This window comes from Echinops telfairi, unplaced genomic scaffold (assembly GCF_000313985.2).
Source record: "Echinops telfairi isolate 266 unplaced genomic scaffold, ASM31398v2 ScPeMD7_7427;HRSCAF=8465, whole genome shotgun sequence".
NCBI lineage: Eukaryota > Metazoa > Chordata > Mammalia > Afrosoricida > Tenrecidae > Echinops > Echinops telfairi.
Window position 1 is genome coordinate 13,139,413 of NW_022111327.1, and position 6,791 is coordinate 13,146,203.

The following is a 6,791-nucleotide window of genomic DNA, read 5'->3' on the forward strand; positions in this document are numbered from 1 at the left end:
CATATTACATACCTCTATTTAGACCTCTATAGATGCCCTTTGCCTCCTAGCTCTTTCCTCTATTTCCTTTGACTTTCCTCTTGTCCCACTATCATGCTCAGCCTTCATTTGGAGTTCAGTAATTCCTCTCGGTTACATTACCCTTAATCACACATTACCAGGCCTCCTACACCCTCCTCAGCATGGTACTTTCAACATTCTTCTTCAGCATAACAATTCAAATGCATCAATTCTTCTCCAGGATTCTTTATTCAGTGTCCAACTTTCACATGCATATGAGGCGATGGAAAATACTATGGCTTGGTCAGGTGCACCTTAGTCCTCAAAATAACATCCTTGCTTTTCTTTACTCTAAAGATGTCTTGTGAACCAGATTTACCTCACGCAACTCATCTTTTGATCTTTTGACTGCTGCTTTGCTTAGCATTGATTGTAGATCCAAGCAAGACAAAAATCCTTAAAAACGTCAACCTTTTCTCCATTTGTCATGATGGTCTAGTTGTGCGGATTTTAGTCTTCTTTACATTAATTAGTAATGCATACCAAAGGCTACAATTTTTTTATTTTCATCACCAAGTGCTTCAAGTCCTCCTCACTTTAAGCAATCAAGGTTGTGTCATCTGTATATCAAAGGTTGTTAATAAAGACTTGCTCCAATCCTGATGTCACATTCTTCTTCAGATCAACTAGCTTCTCTGATGATTTTCTCAGCATACAGATTGAATAAATATGGGGAGAGGATACAATTTTGATGCATGCCACATTCCCTTGTTCTGTTCGCACAACTGCCTCGTGGTCCATGCACAAGTTCCTCATGAACATAAGCAAATGTTCTGAAATTCCCATTCTTCTCAAGGTTATCCATAGTTTGTTATGATCCACACAGTCAAATGCTTTGGCATAATCAATGAAACACAAGTCAACATCTTTCTGGTATTCTCTGTTTTCGGTCAGGATCCATTTGACATCAGCAATGATATCCCTCATTCCAAATCCCCTTGCTGAATCCAGCCTGAACCCCTGGCAGCACACTGACAGTGTAGTGCTGCAACCCTTGTTGGATGATCTTCAGCAAAATTGTACTTGCATGTGATATCAACGATATTGTTCTCCAGTTTGAGCATGCTGTTGCATAACCTTTCTTCAGAATAGGTACAAATATGGATCTCTTCCAGTCAGTTGGCCAAGTAGCTATCTTCCAAGTTTCCTGGCATAGGTGAGTGAGTACTTCGGTAATTCATCAGCGTGTTGAAACATTTCAAGTAGTATTCTATCAGTTTCTGGAACTTGGATTGTGGCTAATGCTTTCAGTGCAGCTTGAACTTCTTTCTTCAGCACCAATGGTTCTTGCTCATATGCTACCTCTTGAAATGGTCTTTTTGGTACAGTGACTCTATATTCTTTCCATCTCCTTTTGATGCATTTGATGCTTCTTCCATCATTCCATATTTTGCCCAAAGAATCTTTCAATATTGTAACTTGAGGCTTGGATTTTTTTTCTTGAGTTATTTCAGATTAAGATCTGCTAATCATGAGCCTCCCTTTTGGTTTTCTACTTCTAGGCCTTTGCACATTTGATTATAATCTTTGGCTTTGGCTTCTCAGGCTTCCCTTTGAAATCTTCTATTCAGCTCTTTGACTTCATCCTTTGTTCCATTTGCTTTAGCTACTGTAAGATTTAGAGCAAGCTCCAGAGTCTCTGCTGACATCCACTTTGATCTTTTCTTTCTTTCCTGTCTTGTTAATGACTTTCTGCTTTTTTTCATGAATGGCATTCTGGAAGTCTTTCCACAGCACATCAGGTCTTCTATCATTAGTGTTCATTACATTGTGGAAGCAATTGTACAATTCTGCTTGACATGTTTGAACTATGGAATGATATGCCATATGTATTGTGTTAGTCTGGATTGACTAGAGAAACAAATCCAGCGACACTCACATGTGTGTAAGACAGAGTTTTATTTCCAAGAGTAATTTTATACTAAGAAAACATCCCAGCCAAGTCGAGAACAAGTCCACAAGTTTGAGATTATCCCATAAGTCTGATATTAGCCCAAATGTCTGATACTAGTCCATCACTTCTTCTATAAACTCACGCAACACATGCAATGAGGCCGAAAGCAGGAAGATCACAGGCCAGTGGGTGAAAGTCTTGTGGAAGCATCTCAGCACTAACATGGCTCTCCATGTGGCTCCTCCAGCTCCAGGGCTCTGGCTGCCATCAGCATGGCCTCATGTGGTTTATCAACAGAATGTGAACCAGAGAGAGTGTGTGTCCTGCCTCAGGGAGAAAGACAGGAGTTCACCGAATCCTCATGAGAAGGCCACGCCCACACAGAGGCATCATTGGCTATGACCTGATTGACAGGCTAGACTTCACCCCTTCACTCAAGTTGACAGGAAATTATGTAACTGCCACAGACCACCCCTTGTCAACTTGACACTTGTACACAACTCTTTAGCCATACATAATTTTTAAACAGTACAGTAATAAAACCGTATCTGTACCTAACAGGATAAAACTAAAATCTATATGATTCAAGATGTGCCAGCCTCATTTAAAAGTAATATTCTATAAGTGAACAAAACAACTCTTCTATGCCAAACAATTGCAGTTAAGGGAACACCTACACCCCAATCCTATAATCCTATGAGCTTATTCCCCCACCTATGAAAGTGTGTAAGCCAGCCACTTCATGCCTTTACCCTCCCCATTTTGGGTATCCAATTTCTACGCTGGCCACTTTTATGAACCCAGTGCTCTGAAGAGACAAGCATGTTCTTTGATGTGAAGAATCTTCATTCCAGTTGGAACTTTGTGATGCTGCATCCATAAGCAAAGTCAAATCAGGACAGGCAGCAATAGACACCAGTTCACAGGCTCAAAAATCTTTTCTTCATCTCTTCGGGTTCTGGTCAACTCACTGTGGGCCATCTCACTTAGCCTCACCATTGGTCGCCTCACATTTAGACCATAGGCAGCATCATAAATTCTCAGAAACCCCAGCCACCTTGGGCGAGGTCATGAACTTCAGACCAGCCAACTCACTCTCATCTTCTCTAGTCCCTGTGAACCAGGTCCACAGGTATCAGTGGCCAGACTCAACCCCTCTCTTTTGCACCATGCAGATATCCCATTGTGTGCAATAACCTAGCATCGTGTGTATCCATGAAGCACACATGGAGTGCTGTCTTTCAAATGTCTTTGCTTTACCACCAAGCCTCTACACAAGCTCATGTGGCCCCCTGCTTGGCCCCGAGGACCTGGGAAAGTTCCATGTCCTGCCCCCTTTTCTTGTCCTGGCCTACTCCCTCTGCTACCTCTCCTTTTATCTAGAAATAGCTTGCTGAACTCTTACTTGGGAATAAATCTGTTTCATTTATACTCCAATAAAAGAGTGCCAGACCTGACCGAGGAGCCCTGGTGGCATAGTGGTTAGGTGTCGGGCTGCTCACTCAAGGCCAGCAGTTCAAACCACTAGCCACTCACTCCACAGGAGAAAGACTGGGCTTTCTACTCCGGTGAAGAGTTACAGTCCTGGCTCTCTGCTCCTCCTTGTGCAGCAGGCAGCCGCCTCTTCCTGTTCCCCTTGCAATCCCAGCCGCCTCCCACAGACACAATGGTGAAGGTTGGAGTAAACGGATTTGGGTGCATTGTGCCACCTGGGCACAAGGGCTGCTTTCACCTCTGGCAAAGTGGACATTAGTACCATTAAAGTGGACATTGATACCTTCATAGACATGAATTACATGGTCTAACTCTACGTGTTCCAGTATGCTTCCACCCACAGCAAGTTCAATGGCACTATTAAGGCCCAAAACTGGAAGCTTATCATCAGTGGGAAGTCTATCTCTGTCTTCCAGGAGTGAGATCCTGCCAACATCAAGTGGGGTGAAGCTTGTGCCAAGTATGTCGTAGAGTCCAATAGTGTCTTTATAACCTTAAAGAAGGCTGGGGCGCACTTGAAGGGTGGTGCCAAAAAGGTACTCATCTCTGCCCCTTCCGCCGATGCCCCCATGTTTGTGACGGGCGTGAACCACTAGAAGTCTGACAACTCCATCAAGATTTGTCAGCATTGTCTCCCTCACCACCAACTGCTTGCCCTGCCTGACCAAGGTCATCCATGACAATTTTGGCATCATGGAAGGACTCATTACCACAGTCCAAGCCATCACTGCCCAGAAGACCAAGGACAGCCCCTCTGAGAAACTCTGGCTCAATGGCTGTAGGGTTGCCCAGAACCTCATCCCCACATCTACTGGCACTGTCAAACCTGTGGGCAAGGTTATCCGGGATTTGAATGGGAAACCCACTGGCATGGCCTTCCATGTTCCCACCCACAATGTGTTGGTCATGAATCTCACCTGCCATCTGAAGAAAGCTGCCAAGTACGATGACATCCAGAAGATGGTGAATCAGGCATCTGAGGGTCCCCTCAAGGGCATCCTGGGGCACACTGAGGACCCAGTTGTCCCGATACCTTCAACAGTGACACCTACTCTTCCACCTTTGATGCTGGGGCTGACGTTGCTCTCAATGACCACTTTGTCAAGTTCATCTCCTGGCATGACAATGAATTTGGCTACAGCAACAGAGTGGTAGAACTTTTGGTTCACATGGCCTCCCAGGAATAACAACCCCCCTGGGCCACTAACCCCAGCAACAGCGCTAGAGGAAGAGAGAAGCCCTCAGCTGCTGGGGAGTCTTTGCCCCAACTCGATCCCCAAACACACTGAGAATATCCCATCATCTTGAATTTCCATCCAGACCCCCTGCAGAGAGCCCAACCTCATCCATCCAGACCCCCTCAGGGAGCCCGACCTTGTCACGTACCAACAATAAAGTATACTGTACCCAGCCCAAAGAGAGAGAGCATGTGTGTATGTGTCACAGTCCTGGAAACTCACAGGGGCAGTTCTCCCCTCTCCCTACAGCAGCGCGATGAGTCGATGGCAGTGAGTTTGGTTTGAGACCTGACTGAAGATTGTTGCAGTTCATCCTCCAAGACACGATGCTCCTCTGGGGTGTGTTAGTAGCTGGAGTACTGAAAATTAACTGCTAATAACGGGACTCATGCCCGACAAAAGGAACCTTGGTGGTGCTGTGGGGGAAGCATTTGGCCACATGAAGAAGCAAAAGCACTGCTGAAACTTTCGCGAGAGCAGGAATAGAAGCAAAGTAGAAGCTTTATGTTGAGCCAATAACAAGGAGCCCAGGAAGTCTAGTAGGATGCTCGCCACAAGTCAGCTCGAGCCCACCAGCTGCTCCTTGGGAGAAAGATGAGGCTTCCTATTCCTGAACAGATGTTGAACCTCCGAAACTCACAGCAACAGTTCTACTCTGATCTAAAAGGTCATACTCACGTCGATGCCAGTGGGTTTGCGTGTGCTTGACAAAAGGATGTGGTTTATCCTGTGTCTTTCTTTCATAAGTACCATCCTCATCAGCCTCATTTTATAAAGAGGTGTGGAAAGTACTGTTGGTCCAAAGAATTGAAATAAAATGTGTATGGACTATCACATGCAAAATGGATGATCTGTTTGTGAAACAAACAGACCCGCAAACTTCTTTTGGTAAAAATTCATGTAATTTACCATACAAGCTTTTCGTTTTCATGTTTAAAGTATTCTTGGCCCTCAAATAATCATGGGGCAAATAATCAATCAAATAATGGAAACTGTGAACACACTTGGCTGTTACCCCAAAAGCTGGAGGTTCGAGTCCATCCAGAGATGCCTTCGCAGAAAGGCCTGGCGATCAACTTCGGAAAAATCAGCCACTGAAAACTCTGAACTAAGAAAAGGTGGGTAAAAATAGTTGCCCAACTCCAAGAAGGCAATCGTCACTGCATGGTCCATGTGGAAAAGTGAATTGGTGTATTTTTTGCTATGCACAGTCTCAACAATAACAAAATAAAATCAAATATTTTAAGTAGTTTTATTGGCATGTAAGTCACATACCTCATAATTTAATGGTTCAATATATTAAGAGGATTTGTGCAATCATCACCACAATCAATTTCAGAAATTTTCTCTTGTACTCACTGATGTTAGTTCACCGTTGCCCCTATTCTCTCCTACAATGCTCCTAAGCAATTATCAATCCAGTTACTGTCTCTATATATAGACCTGTCCTGGATTTCCTATACAGAAAATCATACAAAACACAAACAGGTAACAAACAAACAAAAACAGCAATGACTGAAGAAAAGGAGGCTTTCTCCTCCCATAAAGATTGACAGTCTCAGAAACCCACAAGGGCACTTCTACTGCCCTATGAGAGGGCTCTGAGTCAGAATTGATTCAATGGCAGTACGTTTTGTGCTTGAGTTGTGGATCATAATTATACTCTGACACATATAAGATCAGCATGGGTCAGAATTAACTCCCTGACAAATGATTAGTGTAGAATCATAGTAAGTCGAGGCACATTACTTATTATGACTGATGGATAAGTCCCCCATCTTATGTTCCTGCGTGATGGATAAGAAATCAACTAGACTTCTAGTAAATATATATAATAGAATATAATGCATCAATGAAAAATAATGATCACTCTGGTTTCTCTTCAGATTGTGTAAATCTTTTGCCTTTTACTAAAGATTCCCATGGAGAGGCAAAAAAAATAATGACCACTCTTTTAAAAAAAAGACAAAACAATTTTTATTGGGAGCTCTTATAACTCTTAGCACAAATGTCAAGCACATTTGTACATATGTTGCCATCATTAATTTTCAAAACATTTCCTTTCTACTTGAGCCCTTGGTATCAGCTCCTCATTTTTCACCTCC

The 6,791-nt window shown here is 43.4% G+C and overlaps 1 non-coding gene across 1 annotated transcript; it reads left to right on the forward strand.

Moving 5' to 3' along the window:
- The first annotated feature begins 6,552 nt into the window (after positions 1-6,552).
- Positions 6,553-6,664, forward strand: LOC115872617. Its single transcript, XR_004047955.1, has one exon. It is a non-coding gene; the product is annotated as a U5 spliceosomal RNA (small nuclear RNA).
- Positions 6,665-6,791: the final 127 nt, after the last annotated feature.